General features: G+C 38.0%; 1 long non-coding RNA gene and 1 pseudogene across 1 annotated transcript; both read right to left on the bottom strand.

The window, feature by feature from the left end:
* Positions 1-8,345: 8,345 nt before the first annotated feature.
* Positions 8,346-9,659, bottom strand: LOC110606134. Its single transcript, XR_002486491.1, has 2 exons — positions 8,934-9,659; positions 8,346-8,758 (listed from the first exon to the last, which is right to left on the bottom strand). It is a non-coding gene; the product is annotated as an uncharacterized LOC110606134 (long non-coding RNA).
* Positions 9,660-10,791: 1,132 nt separating this feature from the next.
* Positions 10,792-13,411, bottom strand: LOC110607073 (annotated as a pseudogene).
* Positions 13,412-13,645: the final 234 nt, after the last annotated feature.

The following is a 13,645-nucleotide window of genomic DNA, read 5'->3' as shown; positions in this document are numbered from 1 at the left end:
TGTTTTCCTGATGTTTTAGGGGGTTTTTGGGGAGTGTATTAGAGTTATGTTTATGTATGTTTGGTCCCTCATTGGAGTCCACCTGTGTAGGTTCGGACCCGAGGAACCGAGGACCCCAGCAGTGAGCCAGCTGCTACAGAGTTTGTCAGAGCTAGCCAGAGGTGAGTGGAATAAACATTAAGTTTTAAAATAAATGAAATATGAATTTTGAGCATGACCCATGCATCATGAATGCCATGAACTATAGTAGGTTGTTTGCATTAGTATTCACGAATATGTTGCATTGCATTTATGATATTGATGTTGATGTGGATTGGTTATTGGATGATCCTTTAGTCCTCCCATGATATGATGATGTTATGGCATGATATGGTATGGAAGTCCAGGTTGTACCCATTCTACGTCCCTGGCACGATGTAAGAGAAAGTCCAGGTTGTACCCATTCTACGTCCCTGGCACAGTTGGACTGTATGATATGTTATGTTAAGGGAAAGACCGGTTGTACCCATTCTACGTCCCGGCACAGTTGGACTATGTAGAGGACTATAGGTGACAATACCATCCGAGATGTGATTAGTTGTGATGTGTTGCATTACATAATGGCATGAAATTTTAATGTATGATTTCACTATTCTGCTCACTGGGCTTTGTAGCTCACCCCTCTCCCCTAACCCCAGGTGTGCAGGTACAGGGTAGACCAGAAGGTTAGCCATAGTTTTTGAAGTATATCTATGTAATAGTTAGATTGTGGACATGACAATTGTATTATGCTGTAATGTAAGAGATTATAGTTATGTTATGTGTAATGATATTGAGGTTATAGATGTGCTTGACCCTATGAGTATTGTAATCCCTTGTCGATACATGATCTTGATGTTTATTGATGTTTATGTGTAAGCCAACTCATCTCATGTTATAGTGCTCTTTGGGGCATTGTTGAGATCCCACAGAGGGATCATGATTATGACTATGTTCATGAATGTACAGGTTGAGTTGGATGATAAAAGAAAAGTTTAAAATTTTTATGCATGTTGTTGATCATGTATGGGATTATACAGGTTTACAGGTTACATGTCAGGCTTGCTACGGGTCCCGGCGGCCTTAAGCCGATCTGGATCCTAGCGCCGGTAGCGGTCCGATTTTCGGGTCGTTACAATGCCCATCATCTGAGGTTGGTTCTGCAGACCTTGAGGGAACATGGCTTGTATGCCAAGTTCTCTAAATGTGAGTTCTGGTTGAGGAGCATTTCGTTCTTGGGACATGAAGTGTCAGAGAATGGGATTGAGGTGGACCCCAAGAAGACAGAAACTGTGGCTAACTGGCCTAGACCCACTTCAGTGACGGAGATTAGAAGTTTCTTGGGTTTGGCAGGTTACTACAGGAGGTTCTTTCAGGACTTCTCAAAGATTGCAGCTCCTCTGACCAGACTAACCAGGAAGAATCAGAAGTTTGTGTGGACCGACCAGTGCGAAGAGAGTTTTGAAGAGCTTAAGAAGAGGTTGACTTTAGCACCAATTTTAGCTCTGCCATCTAGTGATGAGGACTTTACAGTCTTTTGTGATGCGTCCCGTGTGGGACTGGGTTGTGTACTAATGCAAAATGAGAGGGTGATCGCTTATGCTTCTAGACAGCTGAAGAAGCATGAGTTGAATTACCCCACACATGACCTGGAGATGGCAGCAGTAATCTTTGCACTCAAGATGTGGAGGCACTACCTCTATGGGGTTAAATGTGAGATCTTTACAGATCATAAAAGCCTGCAGTACATCCTGAGTCAAAGAGACTTGAATTTGAGACAGAGGAGATGGGTGGAGCTGCTGAGTGACTATGATTGCAAGATTCAGTACCATCCGGGTAAGGCGAATGTTGTGGCAGACGCCTTAAGCCGGAAATCACTCGGCAGTTTATCCCACATATCGGCAGAAAGGAGGCCAGTGGTGAAGGAGTTTTACAAGCTCATTAAGGAAGGTCTACAGATGGAGTTGTCTGGTACAGGTACCTTGGTGGCCCAGATGAGAGTGGCACTCGTGTTTCTGGAGCAGGTGGCTCAGAAACAGCATGAGGACCCGGAGTTAGTGAAGATTGCCAGGACTGTTCAGTCAGGCAATGATAGTGAGTTCAGATTCGACAGTAAGGGGATCCTCCGCTATGGGAGCAGACTATGTGTACCAGATGACATAGGGCTAAAAGGAGACATAATGAGAGAGGCTCATAATGCAAGATACAGCATTCACCTCGGGGCCACCAAGATGTATCAAGATCTAAAGAAGGTTTATTGGTGGCCGGCTATGAAGAAAGAAGTGGCACAGTTTGTGTCAGCCTGCGAAGTGTGTCAGAGGGTGAAGCTGGAACATCAGAAGCCGGCTGGAATGCTTAACCCGCTACCTATTCCAGAATGGAAATGGGAAAATATAGCTATGGACTTCGTAGTGGGGTTACCGGCGGCGTCCAACAGATTGGACTCCATATGGGTGATTGTGGACAGACTCACTAAATCTGCTCACTTCATCCCTGTCAGGAGTGGCTATTCTGTGGACAAGTTGGCGCAGGTGTATGTCGATGAGATCGTCAGACTGCATGGGGTTCCTGTTTCGATAGTGTCAGATAGAGGGCCCCAGTTCACCTCCAGGTTTTGGCGGAGTCTGCAGAACGCCATGGGTACCAGGTTGGATTTTAGCACTGCTTTCCATCCACAGACGGACGGACAATCAGAAAGGACCATCCAGACCATAGAGGATATGCTCAGGATGTGTGTGTTGGACTTTGGCGGTTCTTGGAGGCAGCATCTACCTTTGGTGGAGTTTTCCTACAATAACAGACATCATGCTAGCATCGAGATGGCTCCATATGAAGCTTTGTATGGGAGGAAGTGCAGGTCACCTGTTTGCTGGGAAGAAGTTGGGGAAAAGGCCTTGGCAGGGCCTGAGCTAGTAGAGATTACCAGCACGGTAGTACCCATAATCAGAGAAAGGATCAAGACTGCTGCAAGCAGACAGAAGAGTTATGCAGACATCCGCAGAAGGCATTTAGAGTTTCAGGAGGGGGATCTGGTATTGCTCAAGGTGTCTCCTATGAAAGGAGTGGTTCGCTTCAGGAAGAAAGATAAACTAGCCCCACGATACATCGGACCCTTTGAAATCTTGCAAAAGATCGGGAATGTGTTGTACAAGCTGGATTTACCTGCTTCAATGGAAAGAATCCATCCGGTTTTCCATGTTTCAATGTTGAGGAAGTTTGTGTCAGATTCGAGCAAGGTTCTTAGTGAGCCTAATGTGGAGGTCCAAGAGGATCTCACCTATGTTGAACAGCCAGTACGGATCATAAACACCCAGATCAGAAAGTTAAGGAACAAGGAAATCCCGATGGTGAAAGTCCTGTGGAACCACCACAATTTGGAGGAATGCACTTGGGAGACACGGGAGTCTATGCTCCAGCAGTACCCTCATCTCTTTTAAGGTTAGATCTCTATGTGTTTATGTGCTATGTATGTATGTATGTTATGTTTTATGCCATGCTATGTGCTAGTTGAGGAACATTCGGGGACGAATGTTCTTAAGGGGGGGAAAATGTAATACCCGGCTAGACTCCGGTATCGGAATTCCTACCGTCCGGTGGAATCTCGGATGTCGAAAGCCTCTAGTAGGGTAGAATCATGTTTTCATAAAATGTTTTAAGGTATTTCATGGTTTTAAGTAAAATGGAAATGAGTTTTTGCATGAAAACAACCTTGAAGGAAAACTCAGGTTCGGCCGCCGAACATTCATGCCTTCGGGAGTGCCTTTAGGCCCCCAAAAGCATAGGTGAGGAAAGTCTCGGTTCAGCCGCCGAACCTCAAGTTCGGCCGCCGAATATGGTATGCATGCGGAGGCACGTTCGACCCCCGAACGTGGCCTGGCCAGCCACTATAAAAGGGTCCCTTAGCCGAAAACGGGCGAGCTTTTTCCCCATTTCCGGCCAAGGTGAGTTCTCCGCCACCCCTCACCGATCTTGAGTCTTTTCCTTCAGATCTTTCGAGTTTTTCACTAGTTTTCATCTTGTTTTGAAGATTTCCGAGTTTTGAGCAAGTTTTGGAGCTTTGAGGTTCAAGAACTCAAATCTCTTCCAACTCCAAGTTAGATCGCCTTTACCCTCGATCTTCAAGAGGTAAGAGTCGATCTCTAGCTTACTTTATGTTTTAAGCAAGTTTTATGCAAGTTCATGGGGTAGAAAATGCATGTGTAGCTTATGTTGAGCTTATGGGTTTTTGATGTGATTTTGAACAATGTGGCTTGCAAATGTATGTTTGATGTGTTTTAGATGGGGTTTTAGTTAGTTGATGCCCCTAGGAACTTGTATGCTTGTGTATGAGTATTGTAGAATAGGTTTATGCATGCTTGGATGAGAGTGGAGGCATAAATGCATAAGGGAGCTGAGTTTCTGCCACTAAGGGAGAAACCAGGTTCGGCAGCCGAAGGAACTTTCGGCCGCCGAACATGCTTGTGGAGGCAGCCTTCGGCTGCCGAAGCTTGCCCCCGAAAGGAGACTTTCGTCTCTGTCTGGGAGTTTCGGCTGCCGAAAGTGCCGCCGAACATGCATGAGTTTTGCCTCTGTCTGGGAGTTTCGGCCGCCGAAGGTGCCGCCGAACCTGCCTGACTTTCGGCTCTGGAGGGACTTTCGGCCGCCGAACCTGCCGCCGAAAGTGCCCTATTCATCCATTTCTTGCATGTTTTTCTATGATTGTTTCATGATGTTTTAGGGGGTTTTTGGGGAGTTGTTTAGAGTTATGTTCATGTTTGTTTGGTCCCTCATTTGAGTCCACCCGTGTAGGTTCGGACCCGAGGAACTGAGGACCCCAGCTGTGAGTCTGTTGCCCCAGTGTCTGGTCAGAGCTATCCAGAGGTGAGTGGAATAAACCTTTACGTTTTAAAGTAAATCAATTGCAAGGTTTGAGCATGATCATGCATCATGAATGCCATGTGATGAATTAGGTTGTTTGCATTAGAATTCACGAATATGTTGCATTGCATATTTTAAATGTTGATGTGGGTGAACGTTGGATGATCCATAGCCCTCGATCTATGATATGACGATGTGATATGTACGGTACGGAATGTAAGACTAGTGGGACCCATTCTACGTTCGCTGGCACTATGTAAGGGAAAGACCAGGACCCATTCTACGTTCTGGCACAGTTGGACAATGTAAAGGGCTATTGGTGACAAGTTCATCCTTGATGTGATTAGCTGTGATGTGATGCATTTCATGTTATCATATGTTTTAAATGTTTTATTATTCTGCTCACTGGGCTCTAGTAGCTCACCCCTCTCCCAATTTCCCCAGGATTGCAGGTACAGGGTAGACCAGGAGGTTTACAAGAGTAATGAAGTCTTGTGTATGTAATAGATAGTGTGGACATGATAAATGTATTAATGTTATGTAAAAGTACAGTTTCAGTCATGTAATGATATTGAGGATTAGAGATTGTGCTTGACTTTATGTATGAGGTATCCCTTTTAATACATGATCTTAGATCTTTTTATGAAATCTTTGTAGACCAACTCAACGTATGATGTTTTGCCCATTGGGGCATTGAGGAGATCCCACTGAAGGGTCATGTTTATGTTTATGAGTATGTTCAGTGCATGCACAGGTTGAGTTTGGCATATGAATGAAAGAAAAGTTTTAAATTTTTATGTATGCTGTTGATCATGTATGGGATTAGACAGGTTTTCAGGTTGCATGTCAGGCTTGCTACGGGTCTTGGCGGCCTTAAGCCGACCCGTATCCTAGCGCCGGTAGCGGTCCGATTTTCGAGTCGTTACAAGAATAAATCAAGGAGAAAAAGCTCTAGTTGAAGTATAGGATCCTTTTCAGTTTGACAATTGATTATCGAGGTTTTTTTTAATATCATGCATAATTTAAAAAATTATTATCAAAACAAGCAGTATTCAAAAATATTTTCGGATTCTGTGTGTCAAAAGACTGAGTTCGACGGTGCCGAACAATCTTGTTCGACACTATGGGTGCCGAACAAAGGGCAGTTCGACAGCATGAGTGTCGAACTGCGATATTTGCCTGCAAACTGGACATGTTCGGCCCTCAAAGTGCCGAACATATCCAGACCACATGACTGCACATGAGTAATGCACTCATGACTACACTGCATGCAGTCATGCATGCACCGTTAAAAAAAAGTAATATAAAAAATAAAATATTTAAAATTATAAAATAATTAAAAAAATTATAATATGATTGATTTTAAATTATTATATTTTTTCAAAAATAAATATTTATTTATTTTTAAGATATAAGTTTATATAAAAATAAATTTAAATTTTTTTTAATTTAATTGTTTAATTGATGGGGATTTTAATTTTTAAAAAACTTTATTTTTTAATATCTTATATATAAATATTAATTTATTAATTTTTTTACAAATTTAAGAATTAATTAATATATTTTTTAAAATTATAAAAATTACATACATCATTATTTCAAATTTCTTCATTAGGTACTTCTGGATAAAAGAAACAGGTAAATTTCCATCCCTGCCACAGAAATAAATTAATGCCATGATGAAGAAATAAATTAGTACCTGATGAAGAAATTTGAAATAATGATGAGTGTAATTTTTATAATTTTAAAAAATATATTAATTAATTTTTAAATTTTTAAAAAATTAATAAATTAATATTTGTATATATGATATTAAAAAATAAAGGTTTTTAAAAATTAAAATCCCCATCAATTAAACAATTAAATTAAAAGAAATTTAAATTTATTTTTATATAAACTTATATCTTAAAAAATAAATAAATATTTATTTTTGAAAAAATATAATAATTTAAAATCAACCATATTATAATTTTTTTAATTATTTTATAATTTTAAATATTTTATTTTTCATATTACTTTTCTTTTAACGGTGCATGCAGTCATGCATGCCGTGCAGTCATGAGTGCATGACTCATGCATGGATGACTGCATGCCTGAGGCGCTCCGATATATTCGGCACTTTGAGTTCTGAACATGTTCAGTTTGCAGGGAAATATCGCAGTTCGACACTCATACTGTCGAATTGCCCTTTGTTCGGCACCCATGGTGTCGAACAAGGTTGTTCGGCACCCATGGTGTCGAACAAGGTTGTTCGGCACTATGACTGTCGAACTCAGTCCTTTGACACACAGAATTCGAAAATATTTTTGAATCCTGCCTGTTTTAATAATAATTTTTTCAAATCTGCATGATATGAAAAAAAGCTCTTGATCATCAATACTTGAATTCTTTTATTCGTTTTAATAAATTAGTTTTGATTGTGTAAGACGCTCCACACAACCAAATCTCTCCTTAGATTTAGATCTATTAGAAAACGTTTGCTAATCAATCACTAGCTAACAAGTTGTCAAGAAACGTCCTTGGAGGTTTTTACTTTTCAACTGTTAATTTTTTTAAGAATTAGAGAGATCTAGTTCTAACTAACCAACCGTGTGGTGAGTTAGATCATGAAACCCGTTAAATCAATTCACATTGCTTGCTGCACTTACAGACTTTCTGCAAGTGCAATGCTGCACTGTGCGGCCAGCAAGCACCACTTGCTGCAGGTGCACATATGCAGCAAGTGTAGTAGCACTTGCTGCAAGTGCACATAAGCGGCAAGGGCTGCTGTGCACTTGTGCAAATGCACATATGCAGCAAGTGCACAAGTGTATAGCAAGTGCACTTGTTGCACTTTGCTAAATAAGCCAGTCTTTTATAAGTAAATTAATAATTGTTACAAACTTGTTTCAATATAATTTACTTTAAAAAAAAAAAATTTCCACGATGAGTTTGTCTTTGTTCTCTGGCGTCCTAGCAAGTCTCAGTGCAGCACATGTATTGGCTCCAAATGATATTCCCACCTAACTGAATAAGAAAGGTGAACCAAGTCTAAACAACAAAAATAACTTTCTGCAGTTCATTTCTTAATGCCAGAAGCTAACGAACTTGAAAACAAAACAAAAAAAAGCTGAAGCTCATATATTTCCTATTCACATCCAAAAAACTAATTTAAAACTGCAATTTTGTGCAGTAACTAGAGCATCACTATTCTGTACTGCAGAATAATGCAGCAAATGCAGATACATTATTTTGCACTTGCAACAAGTGCAGAATGTCTGCACTTGTTGCAAGTGCAGACCCATCAATTCCATCATTCTGATGGGTCTTGAAGATACCATTTGCCCCATCACAAGAGCAGCATTTGGTGCTTGTGCCAGAGCATTCTCAAGAGCAGTTTTCCACTCATATAAATCTTCTAAAGTTTCAGCCTTTAAGACAAGCAAAAACACCATATATCAACAGTAGATAACAAAGTTTCAACAAGGAAATAATAGATAGTGGAGAAAAAAGCTCCTAATTTCATTTCTTCCTTTCATTACCACATTTGCTTGATTGGTGATTGCTTTGACCACTCAAAACTAATATCATTTTTTTTTCCCACAAGCCCCCTTGATTAAAATGTTATTCATAGAATTGAAAGCTAATTTAACTTTCACTAATAATTCCCATCAAAGCACTAGTTCCTAAAGATAATGTAATGAAGCACTAGTTTCTGATTTCACAATCACACTAGAAATCATCCAAAGAAAGCACTATGAAGTATGTAAACTAAACTCACTTCCCTCGTGGAAACAACTATGACAAGCAAACATGTATTTAATAATTTGAACTGCCTGAATTGTTGAGGTCAGTACCACCAAAGAGTCAAGTTCACTTCACTGCCTTTTTGAGTAACAGCACTCTGAAAAGTTCAAATGTATATTAGGTCAACCTTATAAAATAATAAAGTTGCAACCAGCATGCAGAAAGAGGGGATGGGAATAATTTTTCATATCACAATAATAAATACTATAGACACAGGACATGCATGTGCAAATTAAAAATATCCCAAATTGCTGGTATGCAGAACTACTTACTGGATTACTTCTGAAGAAAACCACTGATGTCCGTGTGAGAATAGACCACCGTTTTTACCAAGATATCCAACCAAATCTTGCATAAAGTTTATAAATTACAACTTTGGAGTGGCCATGAACCTCATAGAAGTAACAAGAGATGCATCTTTTTAAAAGTTCACTAAATAATATATATAGATACCATTGGAACTAATAAAATTCAACAGTATTCATAGCATGTTTTACATAACTCAACTCAGATGGGTAGCTAAACTGAAAAATCAAGAGCATGTTTTATCCAAAGAAACATTTATCTCCAGCATACATGTCTAATACAGCATCAAAAAAAGGGAAAGGCCATATAAAATATATGAACGTTTGTAAATAGCAACAAATCCAGTCCATATGCCTCAGATCCCCAAACTTTAATTAAATTCAATTACTATACCACTCTAAACAACAAGAACTGACCGTACTTGAGATGGTTCTGAGTTGGCATTCTGGTTTGTAGTCATCGCTTGATCCACAAATCACATAAAATCACATCTCAGTTAAACCATCATTTTAACCAAATAAACTCTGAAACTGCAACGAAAATCAATCACTTTCAACCTCCAATTCCTATTGGACTTTAAGAACATCCAAAACAAACAATTTAGGAATGAATCTTCACAAGCATAACCTAACATTCCCTAAGCATAATTACATTTATGACAAAAATATCAAAGAGAGGAACAGCAAAAGATAACAAAATAGTCATTCCATCATCTTTTCAGTTAAAAAAATATGAGAGATGAAAAATAAAATTTTTAAAATTTTTAAATCATCTCTATATATTTTAGAAATTTATTAAAACGTTCTTTTTTTTTAATATGTTAAAACGTCATTATTTTTTCTTAAATCTATTAAAATATCTTTATTATTTCTGTCTGTCAATGAAATAGTACCTTCTCCTCTTTTAAAAAGAAAAACAAAAAAAAAGAAGAAAAAAAAGACGATTATGAAGAAGAGAAAGAAGAAAAAGGAGAAGAAAATGATGATAACGAAGAAAAAGAAGAATCACCTCCTTCTTCTCCTTTTTAGAAAAGAAAAATCAAAGAAGAAGAGGAAGAAGATGAAGAATCCAAGAAGAAGGAGAAGGAAAAGGAGAAGGAGAAGGAGAAGGAGAAGGAGGAGGAGAAAATAGAAGGTAATTTGATTTTTTGCTATATTGTTAATAGCAGAAATAGACGGAAAAGAGAAAAGATAATAAACTGATTTATTAATAATAATAACAATGCTAGACTAAATTATAAATCTCCTTTTTTTATTTTCTTTTTTAGTTGTTTTTATTGCTTTTATATCTTCAGGGACTGTACTTTTCTCCCTTCACAAAATCACATAGTTCTAGCGCTAGATTAAAAATAGAGTATGCTATACTATTGCCACCACTTGAGGCGCCCTTCTCTAAAAAATGGTCATTAAAACTTCAATTTCTTGTAGTGTATTAACTAGAATATGGAGGATTTGCCTCAATTAGACAATTGCCTTCGCAATAAAATTTCCGGAGCTGGACTTCTTATTCTACAATGAAACTGGTCCAATGCACTATGCTTCCTTTGGACCTTGGCTGCTTCCAGTAACTACCGAGTATATTTCAGTTTCCTGCCTGGAAGTGAAGGACCAAACTGCTTGGAACTTTCTAAATATCCTAAAATCATTTAGTCCTCACTGTGTCCATGTGAGTCACAAAGCCACTTACATCTTCTTCTTTTTCAGTCCCTCAAGATGACCGATTGTACAAACTAAGTTGATCCCTCTGCCTCTCTGATCCTGAGATCGACTCATTGTCTGTGCAGTCTTCACTTTCATTCTTTGAGATGACTAGAAAACAGCAGTCCTTGCAAGTCTATTTTATGTCATCAACTCTCCTCGGCTGCTTGCTAACATACTATATTTCGTTGTATTATCAATTTTTTTTTTAGATGAGGATTTAAAAATTTTGTGAAATGGGATTATGCATTTGCAAATATGTTTTAACAGCAATGCTTTTGACATATTTGATATTTTAATCTCTTTACTTTCACTTTCCATCATCAAAAAGAGATTTAGGCCAACTATTACTTGCCCAGCTATAAAGTTTATGTCATATTAAATAAGATTAGCATAGAATAGAATCTTTCAGAATTGAATACTGAGCTAAATCATAAAGGATATATGTCATATTAAAAGCTAGATCATAAAGGAAATGTGTCATATTAAATTCAGGAAACATTTGATGACTTTGGTGCTTTCATATTGGCCCCAGGATGCTGTTAGCTTAGCTTCGGTGGAGGTAATAAATGCTTGCGAGGCATTTGCAAAGATTCAACTTCTCCTTCAAGCATCTCCACAATTTTGTTCATTGAGGGACGCTCACCAGGTTTCATTTGTATGGACCATAATGATACTATCATCATTTTCTTGATTAATTTCTTTTCCTCCTCTGTTGCATATTCAATTTCTATCTCTTTTCCATCACTAAGTTGGTCATAAACCCATGAGGGGAAGTAAATTTGGCTAGGATGATCTGCAGCGTCATTCGAATTCTTCCTTCTACCTGCCATTTCCATCAACAACATACCAAAACTATAAACATCAGCTTTGTAAGATATCGGCCCAATGTTTCCGTAGAACAATTCTGGAGCCATGTAGCCCTTTGTTCCTCTTGGATTCTGGAGAGATACTGAACTATGACCAGGAGGATATAGTTTTGCAAGTCCAAAATCAGACACTTTCGCTGTGAAGTTTTCATCAAGGAGAATATTGTGGGGCTTTATGTCAAAATGCAGAATTTGCATTTCACAGCCTCTATGGAAATACTCAATTCCTCTAGCAATGTCTAAAGAAATTTCGTAGATTTTTTCATAACTCAAGGTAACATCTTGTTGTCTTGAAAATATGTACTTCTCAAGAGATCCATTACACATGAATTCATATACGAGGGCGCGCTTGGATCTTTCAGCACAAAATCCAACGAGCTGCACTACATTGATGTGATGAATTCTCCCAATCGTACCAACTTCATTGATGAAGTCTTGTCCTTTGGACTTGGACTTGCCCAATAGCTTGACTGCCACAATTCTCCCACTAGCAAGCTTTCCTTTATACACAGAACCATAGCCTCCCTCACCCAACTTATCTTTGAAACCTCTGGTCATCTTCCTGATCTCTGAATAAGAGTACATGATGGGCATGAAGTTATTATTACTTTGAAGAAATTTTTAAACTTCGTCATACATGGATAGATGCCTCCTTCGCCATCTTATAATAAAAAATGTGGCCAAGCACGGGATGCCACAGAAACATCTTATTGCTGCATAAACAAAGCCCAAATGTGAACTATAACTTGAATAAAGTAACAATGTTAAAAATGAGAAAGGACACATGCCAAGGAGTTTACCCAAGATCAATGGAAGATGAATAAACGCTGCAAAAAATAAATAAATAAATAAAATGAATCATAATTTTTTATAAGTATATTATTGCAATAAATTATAAATATGATCAAAGTACAAAAAAAAAAAAATGAAAACACATTTTACCACCGTAGATGAAATTCCACAATAAATCTGCATGCAAAATGAAAGAAATAAATTCATATGAAGTTCTAATTAATAATCTTTTTTTGAAAAGAAAATAAAAATCAAAGTAAAAGAGAGAACAAAGATAACAAAATTCTTACGGTTAGAACATTCTAAAAACTTCGAATAATCATCATTAAATATACAATAGCCCCTCTTCATAAACTTTGATTTGCATTCTTTGCAATACATCTCAGACCATGAAAGCTCAAACCCATTAAGCAGCCCCTTGAATACGTCCAAGTAGGAGCAATTCTTGTCGTGACATTTGATTGACGAAACTGTGACTGCCAAGTCCACCCTACACAAATTTGGAATTTCTAAGAACTCCAAATCTCCAAACACAACATATGAATATGAATGCTTCTTGTTGTTGGAGTAAACTCCATCAACGCATGGATGTGTTTGGACAAACAGAGTAGAATCAACTGAGTTCTCGCATTTCATGTAAGTAATCTTCACCGAGGATGCTGGCAACTGATAGGAATGGTAGGAATAATAAATGAAGTTATCATTTGTGAAAGGAGAAAGAGGAAGGGAGGAGCAATTTCCTTGCTGCAAATCAGCATCAACAAGACGGATGGTTTTATTGCTGCGATTGATCTCTTGTACATAGTATTTTCCAGCAAACAACCTTAATACCGTCTTGTTATTCTCACATTCAAAAAGATAACTTGGATCGCCGCAATTGCTTGGATACCCTACTATTCCAAAGGGATAGGAAATGTTTTGGAGATTGCCGCAGGAAAGGGCACAGTGATGAATTTTCTTGCCAACAGAACAAGTCACACTGCATAGCAAGAGAAAAGAAAGGAGAGAAATTGCTGAGATTAACATGGACATGGCGGCAACAGAGGGAAGAGATCAAGGAACAAAACCAGAGAAATTCTTCTGATATAAAAGTTGTGACTTCACATTTCTCTTAGATATAGCCAATATCATATAGGACCACAAAAATTTCATATTCCTCAATTATCATTCACGTGATGGATGACCTCATCATGCATAGTTGAGATTCTTATTAATTCAGAAATATTAAAGAGACAAAGTTTGTCTTGCATAAATGTAAAAAATAATTGTTTATCAATTTTTACTCTTATTAAATAATTTTGATAATCGTTTATTCTGATA

Source organism: Manihot esculenta, chromosome 18 (assembly GCF_001659605.2).
Source record: "Manihot esculenta cultivar AM560-2 chromosome 18, M.esculenta_v8, whole genome shotgun sequence".
Classification (NCBI taxonomy): Eukaryota; Viridiplantae; Streptophyta; class Magnoliopsida; order Malpighiales; family Euphorbiaceae; genus Manihot; species Manihot esculenta.
Note: the sequence above shows the minus strand (reverse complement) of the source record. Positions and strands in the feature narration are given on the sequence as shown.